Raw genomic sequence first — 22239 nt, 5'->3', positions numbered from 1 at the left:
TTTCTGGTGTGAGGAACGGAGAAAATCCATTAACACTCATAAAAATGTCATCTTTTTTGGAGAAGGCTGTGCACTGTCTTTGTTATTGTGCAGGAACTTTACTGTCAATAACAAGGTCTTTAAGTGTATGTGTGTGTGTGTGTGTGTGTGTGTGTGTGTGCGTGTCTATATCGCTATATCTGTGTCTGTATATATTTTAGCATATTCAGAGGCAGTGTCTCCACCCAAACCTGCATGTCTAGACATGATGCTGATTGTTTCGGCCAGTGGGCTGGACCGCTCTGCCTGGTTTGTATGAGAGGATGCACAGTAGCACGCAAGGCCGTAAGCGGAAGGCAGGCGAGATGAAAACGCCGCCACCACCGACCGCTGCTGTAGAGCCAGCATGGCGGCTCCGCTGTTTTACATCAGAACGAGGCTGAGGAAGCCGGATGAAAAGCCTGTCAGCAGAGATCACCTGAGCTCTGTGTGCTTTTCAAACGACGGCGGAGAGCGTCTGATTCAGAGAGCATCTATGTGGCGTTTCAGCATTAGCTCAATTCCAAAATACACTTACATATTTCACCTAAAAAAAACTAAATAAATGAATGCTTACATGATATAGTACAATAATGAAGTTTTTTTATTGTACTAAACAAAGAATAGAACTGCATATGCCCGTAGCGGACTAGATTCAACGTTCAACTGAGGATAAAACCTTTAATTCTTTAATCGGTCGGTTTCAGTCCCCCTAGCACCCCAGCATGTTGCTGTCTCCCGTCCCTCCCTTTCTGTAACCTTATTTGCATGTATTTGCATGCCGTTATTATGCGCTGAGCCTTTGTTCACGGTGTAACATGATGATGCGGGTTAAACATACACAGCACAGTGCAGGGACACACCCCTGAGCACCAAACCATACATTTTGGCGACGCGTCGCTCTTTTTTTAAATTATTATTTCAAATCAGAATTTGCACACTGCATACCGTTGTATTTTTATATTTCTATCGTAAAGAAAAAGAGGAGGCGGTATTGAATTAGCTCCCAGAAGGTGAAAACGGGTAGCGAAGGGCTGGGGTCTGGACACCTTTCTGCACAGCAACAGAAGGGGAGCAAGGGCAGTCACTGCCGCAGATATCGCAGGGGCTAGAATCGCATCCGAGCATGAAATACGAAATTACGAGTCGGATATGAAATATTAATATTACAGATAGGAATATAAATCATTCAAATGAAACACTACTACACATATAGGAAAATATGCAATAAATACTGTTTGTTTTCTCACACATATATACGATTAACCTATTTTTAAACCTGTTTTTATTGATGAGACCTGAAAACTGACTTCATTTATAATCAGTGGCCACGTATCTATTAGGCTTTTAGTTTGTGCATGAACCTACATAAAAATAAAAATAAAAACTGTGCACAGAAAGCACTAGTGTCATACTCATAGTGTCAGCAATTGTTTGCTTGCAAACATGCAGAGTATAAATCACTTAAGATTAGGTTGATCAGGAAGCTGATTAGGGACAGATCTGCACTAGAATCAGCTGCTTCATTGTAACAAGGAACAGGCTGATTCTTCATTAGCTTCTTTGAGCTAGGCTAATCCTAATTCGAGAGCATGTGGTCTTATCAGACGGACATGCATTTGGAACATGAATGAATGTGGAGTTTTAACGAAATTGATATGCCACATGCATGAAAACAATAAGAGGTTTTATGCCAAAAGGTATCTCTCTCTCTCTCTCTCTCTCTCTCTCTCTCTCTCTCTCTCTCTCTCTCGCTCTCTCTCTATCTCCCTTTTTCTGTATGTGTACTAGGTGAGGTGGAGTATGAGTATTTCTGTTTGACCTCTGTTTAAGGATTATGTTACTTTAGGCCAATCACAATTTCATTTTTCTCATGATCTTAAAATACCAAAATATAGTTGATAGCCCTGTCGTTACAGTTCATCTCCTGCATTTAACATTTGGCTTGTGCATTTCTCTTAATATCAGTTAGAATTTCTCAACCTGCTTAGGTGACAGTGTGTTGAAAGCCAAGAAGTGCACTTGGAGGTTCCTGCAGAATCCACATACCCAGCCTCATTATAAAGAATAGCGTGTACACTGGTTTCACCTAAGATTTTCACCTATTAGTGCCATCATCCTTGTGAGGTTTAATTGAAGTATCAATAACAGATCTTCAAACAGAATACACACACACGCACACAAACACACACACACACACACATATATATATATATATATATATATACAGTATATATATATATATATATATATTACCTGTCTGTAGTCAAACTAAGGAACTAAATCTATATTTGTTTATGATCGTTATTTCTGAGCAGGGTAGTAAAAAATCCTTGTAAAGTGTCTAAGCCTCTTTTCTTCCGTTTCTTAGATGTGAGCAAAAAGGGTTTCTCCTGACCTAGCAATTACACACTCCAGTAAGATCAGCAGCAATTAACAACGCTGAGTTCTTGCCAGTCAACATAGGCCCTACTGACTTCTACAATGGCAGCGTAGCATTAACTAATAGGGCAGTTAACATCAAATGAATCCGCACCTCAGCCTAACATTATGAAGCGAAATTACATGCTAGTTGCTTACGTGGTTTGTTCGAGGAAAGCAAAGATCAGGAATTGGCCATTTAGTTTAAATCGAGGGAGAAGAACACTCAAAAACCCTTTTTTTTTTTTACAAATACATTTACTGCTGACTACAAAGCTTAATGCTAATCGAATCAGCAGACTGGCTAAAGCACACAGAATTTTCACGCAAATTAACATCCTGTCAATCAAGCCAGCCACTATTACACTGCCTGGGTGAATATAAAGGTCATACTGCACATCTTTTTTTTTTCATTTTCTATGCTAGCCGCTAACAAACTATTCATGGATATAAATATGGAGTCCTTCACATCATTTTGCTTCTTTGCCCGGGGCACTCTGGGATTTTGGGATGGACTTTAAGAGGAAAGCAACACTCTGTGACATTACTGCAGATGCCACCCACCACTACAGCAGTGTGTCCTCTGAGTTTGCCAGACTCCTAACTAACTACATTTTGTGACCTACAAGTTTCATTTGTGCATTGCATACCCCCAAATATGTATATATATGAACACACACACACACACACGCACACACACACACACACATATGCTACACACACACACACACACACACACATATGTAACTCATATGTATACAGGGTTTAATTCACATAGGAGTTGAGACCTAGAAGCCATTTTAACCTTAACTCACCTTGTGTAGGTTTTCTCTATAAAGGCTGGATTTCAAGGAGGTCTTTGAATTCTCTCCATAGTTTCCCTGTATCTGCAACACACATGAAAAAAGCATAGGGTATAAATTTGATGTTTCTTTTCACCACACACTTATAAATATTCTCAAGGTCATTTCTTTTTAACGTTTTGGTGTACTTGGATACAATTGTCTCACATAACATTCCAACATGGCTAGCAACATATACCTGAAGTCATGCAGCACACAACAAAGTAACCAACTGATTTTCACACACCCAGAAGAATCTACTTGGTCTACATGTACTGACTTTCGGGTGTATATCATCTTGGCCAACATTCCCTAGAGCTGCACAGCTGTGCACATGTGCCAAGAAAAGAAAAGAAAATCTTTCAGGGCTCCAGTAGCAGGCACACACACACACACACACACACACACACACTCACACACAGAAGCATATACAAGCACATAGACATCCGTGACTACAAATGCACACTCTCAGTTACTCTTTCTGTCTCCTTCAGTCACTCAGCTTGAGTGCGCTACACCAAAGAACTGTTTCATGTGACGGTTTGGTATGGAGGTCCTCTGCTGAATTTGTATGCCTCTTTTGGAACTAAGGTGAGATATAGGACAGACACTATGCCTCTGCTTTGAGGTATTACACAAGGCAACACAACCTCAGCACAACTTGGGACACAACATAGAAAAAACAGAAGAGGCTAACCTTTTAACACTAGCAACGATCTATTGTCTGGTACAATTTCAGTCAACTGGTTGACACAAAGAGCTACTGCTTGATGAATGCTTTGCTAGATGAGCATGGCCAGCAAGTTAGCATGCTAGCTATCTATCTAGCGAGATGGAGATGGAAATTGATTCTGCACAGGGTAGCCAGAGTGGCTGTAAGCCTCATCACGGGGTGTTATCTTTACTCGCTCCCACCTATCACACGTCCCGTGCCTGACGAGCGCTTCCTGACAGATGTCAGGGGCGAGACTGATGCCTGTCAGTTCTCATTAAGGCCACGACGCCGGTGGTGGTGGTGGTGGAGGCACTAGCGCCCCCCCCCCCCCCCCCCCCTGTTATTTACAGATCGCCCTGGCTAATGCCTCTACCAGCAGCCCCTCTCTGACACGCCCAGCCAGGGCTTCTGTTCTCGGCGGGTCCCCCCTGCCCTGCTCTCGACAGGAGTCGGCTCGAGACCTCTCACCAGGCTGAACCTCTTGAGGCTCGGCGGAGGGCTTTGGCAAGAGCTTCGAGTGTTACTCGAAAGTGTCCAAAGTCTGACAGAAAATAAACTGTCTCATTCGCTTTTCTCACTAATCTGCCACTGTGAGAGACTGCAATATGGGATTGCTGGGGTCTCGGAATGGGGTGGTTTGATAATTAGAGCCAAGGAGGTGGACTTCAGGAGTGGCGGATAGGAATGTACTGACGTGGTTTTGAGGCAGTATGCATCTTATGTGGTGGCCCTGTGGGACATAACAGCACAATAGAAGTGTACCATTACACCTCCACACGTAAAATAAAGCCACACTCCAATATGTTTTAATGCAATGATGCTATGAAGTAAGTGTGTGAATGAGGCCATTGAAGTATACCAAAGACAAAATGTAGGCAAAATAAAGAATAAAAAAAACTGACAAAAGGACAAAATGTCAATCAAGTATACAAATGAAATGTTTAAATGTTTTAATTACAGACCAGAGCCCAGCGAGGCAAGGGCATGTAGCCAAGCCAAATCAAGACTTGATGGTGGATGATGTCACAAAGAACACAATAATAGACACCACATGGGGGGACAGTGTACCTTCTGGATACCTTCTGCTTTTTCTTGTGGAATTTGTTACGGAAAAAGAAACATGACATTTCTGCTCTTGACTCTAGATCTATGAGATATTTCTGTCTTCTTAGCCATGTTGCATGAAGGCTCCGGAGAAGGGAGAAGACTAATGGCAAAGGATCTGAGAAGAGAGAGCGACGGAAAGCATCCCTGGCGCTGTCAGAGATAATCCCAGTTCTCGTCTACCATGTGTGTGAACATAGCCTGAAGCGTGGGCTCAGGCTAACCCTGTTCCATTTTCCCCCTAAAAAGGAGGCTTTGAAGCCACCCCATCCTCTCTGGACACAAACACACACACACACACACACACACACACACACACACACACACACACACACACACACACACACACACACACACACACACACACACACACACACACAAACGCTTTGCTAATTGAACAGATTGTGAAGGCTCATACGTGTCAAGAAAGACATGATAAAGCTTATGACAAAATTGCATAAACAGGTTAACATTCAGATTAGCACATTGGTGTGCTAATTCAGAAAAAAGGCATTTACCAATGTGCTGAACTGTGACACTTTGTAATTAAAAAACGATTACTTGGCCAGGAAATGCCAACTCCTCTTGCAGATGAACAAAAAAAAAAAAGCAGAGCCTGCATAATGTAAAAAAATTGACTTCTGTGTGGGAGGTATAAAAATGAAGGCAAGGGTGTGAAATGTTGTTACTGATGGTGTGTGTGTGTGTGTGTGTGTGAGGGGGCAAGATGGTGCTCATGCAAGATGACGTCTGTGAACACTGATCAACTATACCAAGAAAAAAAAAAATCTTAATCTCTGTAACTGCCACCATAAATGCTGACAGACTCTATTTCGGCATAAAAGTAACAAGGTACAGCACACTATCATATGAAGTCTGTACACCTGGAGAAAGATGTTTCCATAATGCTTAATGTGCCTTTCTCTGTGGGCCTGTTCTTGTTATTTCAAATACTGAATGTGTGTGTTGTCTACCCAGCTAGCATTCCTCCCTTGTTTTATCAGAACTGCTGCCTTCCTAATCACGTTTTTTTTTTTTTTTTTTACGATGAATAAAATAAGCTAAATATAACAGAATCCACCTGAATGTGTCTGCGTGTCTGTTTGAATTTAGTAAGCATGCCTTCAGCATTCACAAGCCCGCAACACACCTCGCCACTATTGTGCTACTGAGTAACCGTGATGTCACCCATGAATAACACAGCATCCAGATGCAGTTGCCCCAGCCAACCCTATCTGTGGGGGTCCATGTAGCCTCAGTCCTCAATGGCCATACCCCACTGGCTCTTCCCCCTGTGATGCCCTGCCTGCCCTGGACCCAACATGGGCCTCACCATCTCCGGCTCAAAGTAAACACCACCGCAGACAGACAGAGGGCTACTTCAGAGCAGAGGGGCCTGTGCTCCAACCTGCCTGGGCCATCGAACATTGTTTGAAATTAGTCCCCGTTCCAACGGGAGAAAGAGAGTGTTCTTTTGCTAAATGTACACAGGACTTAAGCAGACATGCATTTTTGGGAAAATAGCGTCTGTTGTAATAAAGTATGTTGCGATTGTATGTCTTCATCTGTGAGGTCTTTACCTGGTATAGAAATGTATGTTAAGGTGTATCAGACTATGTTGGTTGCATGTGTATAACCATTTAAATGCTCTGTGTATGAACTTCTTAATGTACATATCTCTCTTCTTATGTGTGCACATTGTGGTGATGTGGGGAGGATTAGGTGTATGTGTGTGTGTGTGTGTCTCTCTATGTTTGTATCTCTCATCCTCTAAGTGTACTCCTCCGTAGTATATTTCTCCATATAAATGTGTAGGCGTATACTGTATGTGTGTATATGTGTTTGTACAAAGCAGGCGCTCGTCTGAAACCATTTCCCCCCTTTCTCCACTCCTCTCTTCTCTTCCTCGCCTCGGCTCGGCTCTGCGGCGAGGATCCACAGGGATGAAAGGGAATGCAAATCGGGGTGTCATACAGCGTGTGTGTGTGTGTGTGTGTGTCCTCCTAAGCAGGCCACCTTTGAAATAATTAAGACAATGGAGTGGAGGTGCCCCGGGGGTAGCGAGACCCTCTTCCTGCTTTTAACGCCACCAGGCCAGGCCAGGCTGCCAACAGGAGTCGTGACTGTAGGAGCCATATTAATGTGGGCAAGGTGCCGTGGGGGGGGGGAGGGGGAGCAGTGGGGAATGGAAGAGAAGCTTGAGGAGCACGCATACAGTACATCGTGTATGCATATTCACTGTACGCTATTAGAGTGACAGATAAAAATGTGCCGCCTGGACGTGGCTGCTTCAACAAAGCTTTGCTACAGTGGTAATAAACAAACAAACAAACAAACAAACAAAAAAATCACACACACAAAAATAGATGAAATGGAAAAGGAGCCCACTTTTTGCCCATTTCATTTGAAAGCCGTGTTTATACCTGCCATTCTGATAGTCATTCGCAATGACAGCCTGCCCTCCAAGCACCTCGATCTGGTTTGAAGTGACATCAGATTTTGACGGTAATTGTCTGCCGCTGATTAGAGAGCGTGGTTAGTGGCCAGAAAATGAACAATATGCGCGAAGGCTAAGTGCAGTGGCCGGCAGTATATCCTAATGCCGTGCCGGCGAATGGCAATTCAGGAATTTGTGCCGCTCATTTTTGATGCTAACTATATGTGAATCCAAGCCGTATGGATGGGCAAAGCAGAATCATAATTGTGCTTAGATAAGGCGCACGTGTTGGCTGGGATAAGCACAGCGAAGCGAGGCTTCAGCCAATCGCATAGGTGACAGTAATCAGAAGGTGGGTGGAGTACTGACTGAATTAATGCATGCAAATGAGACGGTTACCATGCACGGTTAGTGGCACAGCTAATTTAACAATCGCCGTTTGCATTTTTTCCCCCCCTTTTTTTGGCGCGCGCCCCTGACTCCCGGCATCGCCAAGCCTGGCTCAGTGTGCCAGCGGACATTTTAGGTTTACCCTGCTCCACACACGCTCTCCACTGCGAAGCCCTTTAAGATGGTGGCACCTTTGCTGCTACAGCCAGCCAGCCAGCTAAAGGGACTCCTCCCCTGCCCCAGGACTTCACATGGACACGGGGCAGATCCAGGGGGGTACCAGCACCCTGCCCTACCCCCACTATCAATTTTTAATCCACACCCCACCACACCCCCTGGTTTCCCTATGCCTACTTTCTAATAAGGATATTAGGCGAAAGAAGCTGGCCCCCGCATATATGCAGGAGTCTGCGCTCATCAAATTTGCATATAACGGTCTGATTCTAATGTAACAACGGTGACATGCACAGATTGCTGCTCTACATGCAGCATTATCGTCCGGCGTGACTGCCGTTGCCTTTAAATAATTTAATTGTGCCGTGGGGGTGAAAATTACAAAAGAAATAAAATAAAAAACATAATCTCACTGTACCCAAAACGCTGACTGTACCCAAAAAACAGGACAGGCTGCTCCAGTTTTAAGCCATAGTGTTTACATTTCAATGAAGCTTGATGGAATAGATAAATGAAAGCTTTTGAATATGCTGTTGAGGCCTTTAAACTCAGCCATGTGGATCCACAAAAAAAAGCTATTTTACATGCCCAGGTGTGTTTCCATAAATAGAAGAAATTGCTCTTAATAGTTTCTTGACAGCACATCTCCCTACGTGCAGCTCAGAGAGCTCAAACATGCCTTGCCTTCACAAAGAAAATCGCAAGAATATAGAGGGAAAAACATAAACATATGAAGGCGTTTTTTTGTTTTGGTTTTTGTTTTTTTTGGCAAAAGAAGATAGCGCTTGCTGTGTTTTTATTTTTTTGTAATTAATACAATTAAATATTTCATCGCCGTGAGAATGTATTATTTAGACTCTTTCATCTCACGGCTTCGAAGAGGATTTCCAGTGCAATTACTCTGATTTATTTATAGCGGGGACATTTGCATAATATAAAAAGGCAGCGGACCACATGGAAATCTGAACAGACAGCGCACAAGCTAGCTGTAGTGAAAGAGACATTATTAATGAATGCACGGATCTCTGCTAATGCACAGCTCTGTACTGAGGGTGGGTAGGACTGTCCCTGTATCTCGCAGCACCATGTAAGTGTGTATGTTTTTTAAGCCTCTGCAAGGAAGCACATGTTTTACACATAGGTGTGCATATTCACACATATTCATTGTGTTTCTGATGGAATTACAGTGTGTGCGTGTGGGTGAGTGGAAGTGTACAAAAGGCTGTGGGCTTAAATGCTTAAGCAGCATATGGCAATCTGCAATAACCAATTAATGAGTTAAACATTAAGGACGTACATGAGTTTTTATCGTTTTCTGTTGGCTATTATTAATGCTGTGATACATTACAAAATCAATCTTTGATCTCAAATCAAACTAGTAAGCAAACCAGGGGTACAGTAAGAATAGTTAACTGAACAAAAACACAATTTGGTCAATTGATTGCATTTTTCCAACTTACACACGAAGAGCAAAGTGCCAGGTAAACTGCCAGTCTAAATACACAAATGCTTTGAGACTGATGTAAGGCCATCAGGGAGGACACGTTTACCTTTACATGAGGGTCATAGCAGAGGGCCTTAAACAAAGGCCCTATCTCATCTAGTCATCTATCTCAGTGATCATAGGAATTAACGAGACTCACTGAATCTAGACAAATTGTTTAAGGTGCACATGAAAACTATGGCCCTCTAAGTGAGGTTCTGGAACAAAAACTCTTTGTGTATAGCCAACACATTTTGTGAGCAACACACACATGGACATCCACATATATATGTGCATGCCTGCCTACCGATATTCCCTCTCCTTTTCTCTCTCTAATACACACTCACACACACACACACACACACACACACACACACACACACACACACACACACACACACACACACACACACACACACACACACACACACACACACACACACACACACATACCCATTGACAGCAATAAGAGCCAGGCACACACACACATATGCACAAAGACACACACTTACTCATACAGAGAGTCATACACACACACACACACACACACACACACAAGAAACCTGTCCTGCTTCAGCATGCGCACTGTGAGCTCACCTCCTGTTACCATGGTGACACCAACCAACGGGAACAACGGGACACATGTGACAAGGACCCGGGCATGCGGAGGTGGGCCGCAGAACTCACGCTGCACCCTCTGCTTGTTTAACAGCATAGCTTCATTCAAAGATGCCTTCAAAACATCGCCACAAAACCCCTACACGGGCATCAAATGTACCATGCTTTCAGCACCTATTTATCATTCCTCAGCAATATTCCACCAATTAAAACTGGGAAACTGGCACAGCACATAAAAGGCTGAACGTGGAGGAATATTCTGTAAGATTGGGGCAAGCCAGGCAGCGTGGCCTATTCGATCAAGGGAATCTGATATGACCCACTTCCGTATCAAGGCAATCAGTCAACCAGACCATATGCCCTATTGTGAGAAGATGAGTCGCTAATAAAGCTAAAATGCCATTCTAGGCTCATGTGAAGGACACATGTTACTGCCACAGCTTATATGCATCTACATCATTAGCAACATAAAGCAAACTTCAAGCAAAGCTTGGACTACAATGCCATCTTAGGTGCCATCTGCAATTGGTTGTTTGAGTTAGGGGACCTCGGGTCAAGGTTAAGGCTAACCTGTGCAATGAAATCAAGATATTCTACACAAATAATACAACATAAAATCTGTGCCTGCTTACTCTAAATGTTTCTGAATAAAACCACTCAGGCATACAAAATACACACACACACACACACACACACACACACACACACACACACACACACACACACACACACACACACACACACACACACACACACACAGACACACACACACACACACACACACACACATACACACACAAACTACACAAACTACTACTTTATAAAAGCAAAAGCCTGAAAAGTAAATGTCTTAATCATATCAATAATAATACAGGAATAATACTCATCCGTGCACATCCGTCTATCAGAATAACAGCGTGTTCCTTTATACTGTAATAAGACCAGAGGGCCTACTTTGCCTATTCATGACATATGTGTCATTAGACAGGCTAAATGACATTCAGGCTAGCCTTTAACTCTAGGCTAGGCTACAAAGAAATAGGGACAGGTTCATCACTATTTTGCTACGGTATTGTATACTGTATACAAGAAATAATACTGCCAGGTATAATGACATCCCTGAGATCCTCATAGATTCACTCGTAACTGATGTGGAGGCCTAAGACTATTCCTCAGATGTTTCAGTGCTCCCATGACACTCAGATGAGGTATGCGCATGGGGGGAAGAGCGAACGTCAAAGGAAGTGACAGTGTGATAATGAAAGACTACTTCACATATGATTTGCTGAAATTCCAGGTACAGTGCTCACCTAGCAACACCAGGGTTTCAGCATTAGATTGTAATGTTGTCATGTTGGCTGGATGGACTGAGTTTGTGACCTCAGAGACAGACAGGGGGAGGTGTGCATCTGAGGTGGAGAGAGAGGGACATTTGGTGCTCCACACACAGATATGCCACAGAACATATGAGAAATGCACATACATGGTGCCAATGCACAAAAACATGACCAGAAATATACATTCACATTCATTTAATATTTTTAACCAACGTTTTTCCCAGTGTGCCACAGTGTGCCACAGGGGTGTATTTGTATTGCTGTGAGTAAAGGTTCTCTGATAAGACCTTGTCAATTAACAATGCACTTTGTATTCTCACAAACTTCTATAAGCTGATCCGTTATGTGTGTGTTTTTAGGACTAAATGCTGATACACACACAGTATAACCTAACCCCTTTTTACTGTGTGTTTCTCACAGTAGCCTTATAGTCTAGTCATTCATCTGAAGAATCCCGACTTAATTCAATTATTAAGTTCTTAACACGGCACTGACATTTTAGCGTGGCCTCGGTCTGGAAGACAATACCTCTATTCAGAACACCAGACGAGCATTTCAATCGACAATGAATCTTCGTTATTCACTGCTTGACCATATTGTGTTCTCACGTTGTTCTCGAAGGCAAATTATAATGGCGGGTGATATGTCCTTCTAAATATGGACATCCAACAAGAGACACTTCATGGCCTCGTCTGAGGATGCAAGAATTCCGTCGTCTTAACTAGGCGCTGCTGTGCTACATCTGAATTTAGACCATGCATGGATGGGGATCGAATGGTGCGGCCCTCTTCTGTGCTTGCAGTTGTCTTACTTTATTCTCATGACAAAGGCGCACAGCAAGGTTTAATTCGAATTATCCCGGGTTTGGTGTAGCCTAGCTCTGGGAAACACGATAATGTACAGGTGGAAAATGTACCTCAAAGGCATACAAAACCCATGCTGTCCACGTAAGAACGATTAAAACAACATGATCTACATTTCTTAAAATATTTTTACCTAAACGAACAATAAGCTTGTGTGTGAACCTGTTTCATAAAATGCGCTAGGTTTTAGTGGATAGTAGACTACTACATTCAGCAATCAGCCTATTATCTTAGTAATTCCGTTTCAATGATCTATTGTATTGCCACGGTAAGGTAAAAATGAAGGAAATAAAAATGACAATGCAGCTATAAGAAATATTAAGCCCAAAGTGTAGATGCCTATATATGATTACTACCTGGCAGCACTTGAACGAGGCTAGAAAAATATAAACCTAAATTACAAGGTGGCCACAGTAGTCTGTCAGTTCACACGCCTCTGTAAAAGGTAAATTAATTAATACGCTAATAAGCGAATTAATGCTCTTTACAACATGGATTTTGACATGGAAATGGAATGCTATTAGGAATGCATGCTTGAAACTGGATACACTTTTTTTTTTTAATGTAGATGTTGGTATAAAAATCCACGTACTGAAGTTAGACACTTCAGCCATTTTAGGCCTGACTGCAGTTGAACTTGAGGTATGTTTGTGTGCTTGGTCTCAAAAGAAAGCCTCACCGCTCAAGTTCAAATACAAGTGAGAGCATAATAGCAGTGATGTCATCTATTGACTGGTACTTTATTTCCGAGTACAGAGGCCACTTCTGTTATTTTACCAAAACTTCGCTCTAAATTCTTCTTTGCATTTTACTATTAAACTATGTATTGGCCTCCATATGTCCTATATTACTCGTATATTTTTGTACTACAAAGACACTACACGATGTGCATATTAAAAGGCCTTATTGAAAGTTTGCGCATTCAGAACCGTTGCTACTCCTATAGGGGCCTGCGTCTGGTGGCTATGGGAACCGCCACCTCCTTTCTAAAGGGATGCAGATGAGTCGGGTGCACTTGACGTCTTTTCATGACCTGTGTCGCCCTCGGCCCCCCCGCTAGTAAGGCGCTGTCTGTCATATTGGGATTGGGCATGGCATTGCCACTTGCCCCCGAGCGTGGGAATGGGGGCGTCCAGTCGTTCACATCTCCTGCGCTCCGTTTAACGGAATCAATTAAGAAGGGACGACCCCCTCACTCCTCTATTCGCCCACCCCACTCCGTTTTTGTCAGGTCTATATATGTCCTAATTATTTCTGTTTGGGATGCCAGGGCGGTTTCCCGGATAGAGTCAATGATGCTTGAATTAAAAAAAAAAAAAAAAAAAAGAAAGAAAGAAAGAAAGAAAAAAAGAAAAAAAGACGGACACGTGGAATTTACCAAAAAGTAGGCTAATCAAAAGACAACTGAACATGAGTAGACCACAAAAATTACAAGTTTTAAAAAACTACATGTACTATATATACCTGACTAGATTTTCAATTACAGGCTATTTCCTTCATACAGTTGGAAATGAAATAAAATCAAACAGAATAAAGATGAAGATAACAATTTCAAAAGTTCTCTCTGTGTGTGTCTCTCTCTCCCTCTCTTTCTGTCTCTCTCGGTGTGTGTGTTTGTGTGTGTGTGTGAGAGAGAGAGAGATAGAGTGTGTGTGTGTGTGTGTGTGTGTGTGTGTGTGTGTGTGTGTGTGTGTGTGTGTGTGTGTGTGTGTGTGTGTGTGTGTGTGTGTGTGTGTGTGCAAGAGAGAGTATCGCAACCCAGCCGACTCAACCCTGAAAATAACTTGCTTGCATTTTATAATTAGTGAAATATTACCCTTCCTAAACATTTTCTAATTATAACTTAGTCTCATTGTAGATTTCAGCTCTCAAATGCAGGAGTCATAAACGAGGTAAGATTGTAAAATTTTCAAATGCACCTCAATATGCCTCCATATAAAGTTTTCCAATCCAAAGACTTCGATGATCTTGGAAGTAGTTTTTACTTTCGGTTATCTAGCTTTATGACGGCCAACACACTCATACAGCTAGATAACCAAAGATAACAACCCACTTCCTAGTCTTCAACAGTATTCCAGGGCATGTCCTGTCATTCGCTTTCATCACCACTCCTTATCGCTTTTATGGATCCGTCGCGATGAAGTTAAATCTCAATCAAAGATCCTCCATATGCTACTCCATTGTTTCTTTTCCCCATAGCACTTGCGCTGGCAGATTGTTCACATACTTTAATCATAAACCATACTTTCTCAAAAAAATCAAAACGAGACGTAATCCCAGAGATGAAATCACAACCTCATGACATAAAACAGTAATACTCTGTGTTGAACTGTGTTGCCAGTGGAGTAATGTGCAGTCATCCTTGCACAGGCCCTTATTTGCAATTCAAATGGACACACATCTCACAAAAAAAGCTCCTTTCCCTCTATTAAATTGTATCGGGAGCAATAGATATCCCACGCAAGCAGCGAGGAGGACATCGGGGAAATCCGATTCCAGAGAAACAGCCCACCGAATAACAGCCGCTTGTTTAGTTTCAGTGTAGAGAAGGTGTCTTTTGGCCAAAGGGTGGCAGGTTGCTCGCATGTGACGGGTCTTGGGAAGAGAGACGATGCGCCCAAAAGCTGCCTCGGAGGAAGAGACGAAGGTCGTGTTCTGCTGGCTCGCTGCTGCCAACGGTCTAGAAGGCGGAAAAAAGGGCCATCTCTGACAGATGGGGGGGAGGGGGGAGGGGACAGACTTCCAGTACCAAAATCTGGACCAACCAGACGAGGTCAAAGGTCCCCGACCGCGGGATTCTAAGGTGATTGTGATGATGTAATTTGAAATCGCGTGGGCACGTTTCGAGCCCATCTGCATACTCGAGCTGCAGTCTCCGTGCGCCCCTGTCGAACGCAGCTATAGCACGCGTAGCTCAGACATCTCGCCAGTGTTCGGTGAATCCACCGACTAAAAAGGACGAGCACGCAGAAGACAGCGGAAAAGACTGCCTCTCGACCGTAAAACGTTCCTTGCGCCTGTTATGGGGATGTTTCTCGTTTCTTGTCTGACAAAACCAAGGACTGGAGGAATGTCTATAAATGTGTTTCTGGAATGGCAGGACAACGTCATGTCTGTATATTTCATCGCAGTCTGAATCGAGCTGCCAATACATTGCAGTTGCGTTGAACCGGGCCTGGTTTAGAGAAAATTACGGATGTGATCCCTAATGTGAGTCAAAGAAAAGCTGTTTTCACCATAATCCCGTTCCATTATTTTTACACCTGGGTACTATGTCTATAGGATGTTTCTAATTCTAGATGGCGTAGGTCATTCCTTACTTAATAAATCAGTCTCTATTCTTTCATATAAAATTAACTGTATGATTGCAATGATTATACTTTAGCAAAATGCCACAAGCGGTGCCATATTTAGACCGTATATGGTTTCAAGTCTCTCTGTGTGTGAGAGTGCGCGCTAGCGCGTGTGCCCGTGCGCCTGTGCGCGCGCCAGCGTTGAGAAGGAACGTGCGCAATAAAATCACCTTGGTAATTTAAAACGGGTCTCTCCAAGTTATTTCCCTCACACTCAACAAACACAGTATTCGAGTGCACCAATGAGTAAATCTAAGAAATGATTTACACCACCACAGCGCCGAACACCCCTTATACCTGTGGGAGGGGCAACATCTAAACGCACGATCGATTTGACAGTCCACAGGGATCTTTGCCATGATATCAATCCAAATCAGTTAATCAATTAAGCACCACACTCCGTTGCACCGACAGGTGCCTGTAACTTCCTGTTATTTTCATCACTGCAACACACATGCCCTCGACCCCCTTTCTAATCTAACATCATTATTAACACGTGCTCACGGTGTACATGAAATGAACACACTTGCACATAAGTGCTCATAAGTCTATGTCAGGAGTATTCCATTACCCTCCAAACATCGACTCCAATATAGCATCCTGAAGAAGGTCCATACAATGTTCAATACACGTATCATGTCCAAGTTCAAGAGCATCCATAAAGGAAAGGTACCAGGTTGTTCTATTAACTAATTCATCAAGAGGCAGGCTACTTTTGGACTGATATGAATATCATTTTGCATGCAGTGGACTCACAAGTAGCCTTCAAAGCAAGTTGCATTGAACTTACAGAAACACCTCGCATGTTCAGCAGTTTCTCCTTGGAAATGTTCTTTGAATCACAGTAGGTCAAGTGATTGTAAATTGACAACATGCCGTGAAAATTCATTAACAACATTTTATATATGTTACACCACAAATGTATATTTTAGAAGACACAAACAGATTTTCCCGCTGGAGTCTGGACAAATGTGTTTTTGTGGGGGCGAGAGAAATGTATGCATTAAAGGTCTAATGCAAGGGACAAAATGTAAAAGCTTATCAAAGAAGCAAAGCAGAAACACTATCTATAATCTATATTCATTTTCTGCCTTTTTTCTGTTTTATCCACTGTTTCCAAGAGCAGTCTACAATATTTCAATAGGTCATTAGCTAAACCTTTGGTCAGGTGCAGAAGTGACAGAGGTAACTAACTACAACATATCAGTAATTTCCGTTAGTCGTCAGTTAAAACCTGCTAAGGTAGGCTATTGATGTTTTAAAGGTGACCTCACATACATTGCAAGCACTCCCTTACAACTTTGTTAAGTTTACCAAGCACCAAATCCAGTCACCAAACACCATACCTAGAAAAATATTAGTGTAACCAAAATGAAAAAACTGCCGGAATGCACATTCACCTTTAAGGTAACAGTTGCCTTTTGTACTGAAGAAAATGTCCTCTACATGAGAAATATTTGTTCTTGTATCTTTCACCACGGCCTTTGTGGACGTTGTGGACTAGAGGTGAGAAAGGATACATGATGCTCAACATACATCTGCTTTACATGTACCTCAAAATGTTCATCGTAGATTTTATAGAAACGAAGTGTTTAGACTAAATTAGAAATCATAAAGATCTATCTAAGATAAATAAGGAAACAGCAGCAAAATCAGCAAAACTGAAGAAGTCGTTCAGAGGCACTTACGTTTCTGAGTTGCTTATTTTCCAGGATAAACCCGTTGGTCTTTATTCATCCCGGATGGAAACAAGCTCCCGTACGCAGTGCTGTTTAGACACCACTTCGTTTAAAATTGCCGCTTATACTTAGTTCATTACGCGAGCCTCAGTTGCACTGCTGTAAGCCGAGGCTTATTCCAAGTGCAAGAGAGAAGTGGGGAGAGTGGAGAGCCGGAGAGAGTGAAGAGGAGGTAGGGAGGGAGGGAGAGAAGTTTCCCATAACCTATTTGTCCACGGCCCAAAATGGAAAAGTGCACTGTTGGGCTGAGAGAGTCGGCATGTTTTTTTTTCTCCCTTTTTTTTCATTGGTTGGTGTGGGGTGGGGGGGCTGCTGCTTCTGGCCAGGGTATAGTCCATCCCTCTGTGTGAGAAAGGACGTGCTCTGAAATTCAAACAAGTCCGACAGGTCTTTTGTTGGACTTGAACTGAGGGGCCATTGTTCCCCCACTGGCTTGGACTGGCCCCCGTTCCCAGACCAGGTTACGCATTGACTGCAGTAATGAATTTGCTCTCAACGCTTTAAACACGTTTTGACTGACGGAACGTATTTACTGTCTTGCAAATCTAAGGACTACATAATTCAAGACAATTTATAATGTCCAGAAACAGACTGTGCATGGCTAGCGGGGGAAAAGCACAATTGTTCCCAAGTCAATCAATGCGTAAATCCTGTTTTATTAGAATAATTTGGCTATCAAAGGATAGCTTTACAAGTCCTCTTCAGTACTTCCGCCACCACCTCAACACTTAACACACACACAAACACACACTCCTTCTCTCTCTCTCTCTCTCTCTCTCTCTCTCTCTCACACACACACACACACACACACTTCCTAAAACTCAGTGAACTTCTCATAAAATCATTGCTATTAAACATTTATAATAGCCTACTCTACTGTAGCTTACACACTTTCATATGTATAGACAAAAAGAGAGACACAGAGACCAAGACCTTTCAGCGTTTTATATGTAACAATTGTCCTTATGTTTTAATGTTCCCTTTTTGATGGCGTATGCCGTAGAGTAGGATTCACGTTTCCATTTTGCAACGAGGTCACGTCTTATGACGTAGGCAAGCATATGAGCTACGTGCGGCCATATTTAAATACATCAAGGAAATTAGTGCATCAAATATGCAAATCCCGCTGTCTTTCACCGGTTGGAGTAATTTCGTCTTTCAGCTCCTTGGCATTTAGATTTCGTTCCAGGAGAATGTGTTTTACTTGTTTGTGTATTTTTGTGAATCTTCCAGCGTTTTTCAGTGCGCCGTTCCAGAGACGTGGAGTGAAGAAGCGGAGTCTTGCCAGGGAAATCGCCCGTGCATAATGAGACGCCCGCTCCGCCATTCTTGCAGCCCCGACGCAGTTGGTTCCACCGTGTATGTTATTTTGAATACTGATGCATATGTAAAAGGTATATTTGCATTTATTTTGCATTTGTGGTTGATGCGTGATGATCGACCAATTATTTAATTTGCTTCATTGTAACGCGTTTGTCATCCGCAGGCTATTTTGAAGCTTTAAAAGGCTAGCAGTGTCCATGCATTTGAATACAAGTTCAGTTCAGACTGAAATAATGTTGTACACAACAAAACGCATGTTATTACAACATTTCGACAAGCGACACTGATGCTGGTATATTATTAGCTAGGCCTAATGGCATACAAAAATAATGTGTATTGTGATCATACAAACAGCTATAGAACGAACAAAGACATTGCTGATGACCAAGTTAGAATAAGATGTGCTGGTTGTTTGTTTGCCGAAATGTCACTATCAGAATAGTCCATACACCAAAATGCATAATAAATAAGCATGAATGGGCATACACAGCTATGACAACCTATGGAATACTACAGAAAAAACGGTCAAAAACAATTCCAGCTATTCAGCCAATTATAAGCTACACTGAACACAGGGTGGACCAGTGCCAGAATTTAGATAAATTGAACGTCTGTAAATGCATGCAACGCTCGTCATTCTTACAGAGAAAAATATTATAGCCTCTCTTCCTTATTCTCTCTTGCCCTCTCTTTCTCGACATCACAAACACAGACGCACACACGCGCGCGCGTCAAATGAATCACATTTTGTATTTGTATTGAAGCCGTTATGCCACAGTAAATGTGTAGCTTCTATAACCTAAAGAAAATGTCAGGAAGCAAACTTACCACAAGAGGGTTGACAGGGCCCGTGGTGAGCAACGAATTTCCAGAAGAACTTTATTTGTGCTATCATCTGTACAAGACTTGCATAGTTCCTATGCGTAGCTCCCTCAGCTCGTGAACCCTGCTCCTAGTCGCTCGGGTGATGTGCCACCCAATAGAAGTGGTCAGGCGATCAGACGGGTGGGAAGAAGACCCATGAAAGCTAAAACACATGTCTGTCATGCCTGCAAGTTGTTACCCCGTAAAAAGTGTCAGAGACATTCCGTAAATGTAGGCTATAAGTGCAATACATGTGAGAAATTCTCTTATACGTGAAACGGCACCTAAGTGCTTATGTCATGCCCGCTCCTTTCCATCCCTCACGGCCCCAAGTTCTGAAATGCCCATGCATGGTTCGTCACGGAGCAACAAGGCAGGACCAAGATTACCATATTAATGCATATTTACCAGGCTCTAAAAGCAGAGCATCCCAACCGCATCTGAACGTCCAAAGGAGGGACCAACTCGGATTTCAACTTTCTTTGTGTTCCGGGTCACCTTAAACGACAGAGAGTAGTGTACTCTTGACGATTTTGATTTTAGGGGGAGGGGGAGTCGAGTTAAATTAATAGGTCATCGTCGCAACATTGAAGAATTTGGTTGGATTGACTTGTGATGTACAGTGATGTGGAAGACAATTTCCCCTTGAAGACAATAAAACTAACTAACTAAATAGACTGCACTGAAAGTATAGTTTCATATCAGCATTATATAGGCCTAACATGATCATAGGACTACACACTGTCTTCAAGCTGTTTCTGTTTGGAATTGTTCTATTAACCAGAAACGTGTCCTATCTGAAAAAATATCGTCGTAATTTCTTCCATTACATTTAAGCACGTAGGCTATGTTCATTCTCTTCTACAGCGCGAAAGAAACGTATTGGCATCTCACGAGTAGGGTTTAAGAAGCCAGTGTAACCTAGGCTACATTTGCGTGTGTGAGGAAAACGAGGCACATGGCACGAATTATTTAAACTAAATTGTTCTTATTTGTGGAAGTATGGGAAAAATGTATTTGTTAATAATTCCCCTATTTTAAATACGGTTGTATTGTTGTTGTATCACCTATAACGTGATGAATGACTGTAGCCAAACTACTGGTTATGGGTGTATTTTGCAATGTTCCTATTTTAGTCAAAATACCAATTAAAATGATGCACATTGGAGTATCGTGGGGGAATGGCTAGACATTTTAATACGATCCTTCAAAACTCATGTGTGTGCGCACGCACGTTTCTGCTATCCTTAAGCTATCGAATGCACCGTGTGGGCTAAGTGCCAAAGTAGCTTAATTAAAGTAATTTCGTGCAATCTGTTGTTACTGGCAGTTTGTTTAATGTATAGTCTACATACAATTAGGGTATTGTGGAGCGTGTGCTGTGTGTGGTGTTTAGTCGTCTTCGAGCTCAAGGAAGGACAGGTTTTAGGGATCTGATGCAGTAGAGAGACATAAGCTCTAATTGAAACATAGGCTGTATGAGGGTCTTGTGTTTTATAACATTAAATCGCTATGAGAATGCAGAGGGTCCCTTCATGAAACCACGTGTATATTGTGACAATTTTTGGCATGGGATTTTTAAAGACCTTTCTTTAACACATTCTGAAAGTGAATCAATCATACTTAATTTTTTAATAATATAGCTATCATTTTTCATTCCTGTCTTTTTTACGCCTAGGCCTAGAGCAGATGGTTCTGGAAAGATGGCCTCGGTCGATTATTTTAAACGTTTGGCGTCACCTAGCGGTGCAGAAACAGCAAGCAAACGCACATACGCGCAGCATACACAGCAGAAGTATTTTTACTCAACGCAAATCGTATTGGTCTGAAATATTAGAACAATGTCATTTTCTTTGCCATTGCCCCTGCATGAGTATATAACTCAACTCGTGCTTTGTAAAGTAAAGCCGTGGTAATTACTTCAAGGCCTCTATTGTACTGCGTGGTCCATTTACATTCAAAATGTATTGGATTACGTTTTGTTCTAGGCTACTCATATATAGGGATGTCGGTATATTTCTTTTCGGCCTTTTGTACCTAGGCCTACAGGAACCCTTCGTTTTTAATGAACTTCTATCCAAAAGCCGCACATAGGTTATTAAGTTATTAAGTTAATTGAAATTCGTTTATTTTCTCACACACTCAAAGAAACAGGCGAGCATGCGCGTGAGCGTGACACACTCACACACACATACACAAGCGCGCGCACACACACACACACACACACGCACACAAGAGGCTGTCGAATAATAGCTAATTAATGGCAGGTGGACGTACGCACGCGCGCATGTGCACATTCTCCTATCATGTCAGGCAGAATGTCTTTTGAATCACATTTAGATGCAGACCAAACCTTTTGTTTTACAATGCCAAGGTTACACTCTTCGGTGTTTCCCCCAGAAATGTTCTAAAGCGTTAGAGTAAACGATTCAGCAGGTAGCAAATTCGATCAATTCTGGCGTTTGTCAGATTTGTGCATATGATAAGGCCGTAACACAGCTGTTGGCTAGCCTCTTTTTGGTGTAACTGTAACTTAATAAATGGGTAGTTTTCAATGG

General features: G+C 42.4%; 1 long non-coding RNA gene across 1 annotated transcript in view; it reads right to left on the bottom strand.

The window, feature by feature from the left end:
• The window catches only part of LOC116221096, a 41699-nt gene extending 23464 nt beyond the window's left edge, over window positions 1-18235 (bottom strand). Inside the window, exons 1-2 of the long non-coding RNA XR_004164017.2 lie at window positions 17444-18235; window positions 3255-3326 (exon numbers count right to left, since the gene is read on the bottom strand). This is a non-coding gene — a long non-coding RNA (uncharacterized LOC116221096). The remainder of the gene's footprint in view (window positions 1-3254; window positions 3327-17443) is intronic.
• Window positions 18236-22239: the final 4004 nt, after the last annotated feature.

Source organism: Clupea harengus, chromosome 7, assembly GCF_900700415.2.
Source record: "Clupea harengus chromosome 7, Ch_v2.0.2, whole genome shotgun sequence".
Taxonomy (NCBI): Eukaryota; Metazoa; Chordata; class Actinopteri; order Clupeiformes; family Clupeidae; genus Clupea; species Clupea harengus.
The sequence above is the reverse complement of the archived record's forward strand: the minus strand, read 5'-3'. Positions and strand labels throughout refer to the sequence as shown.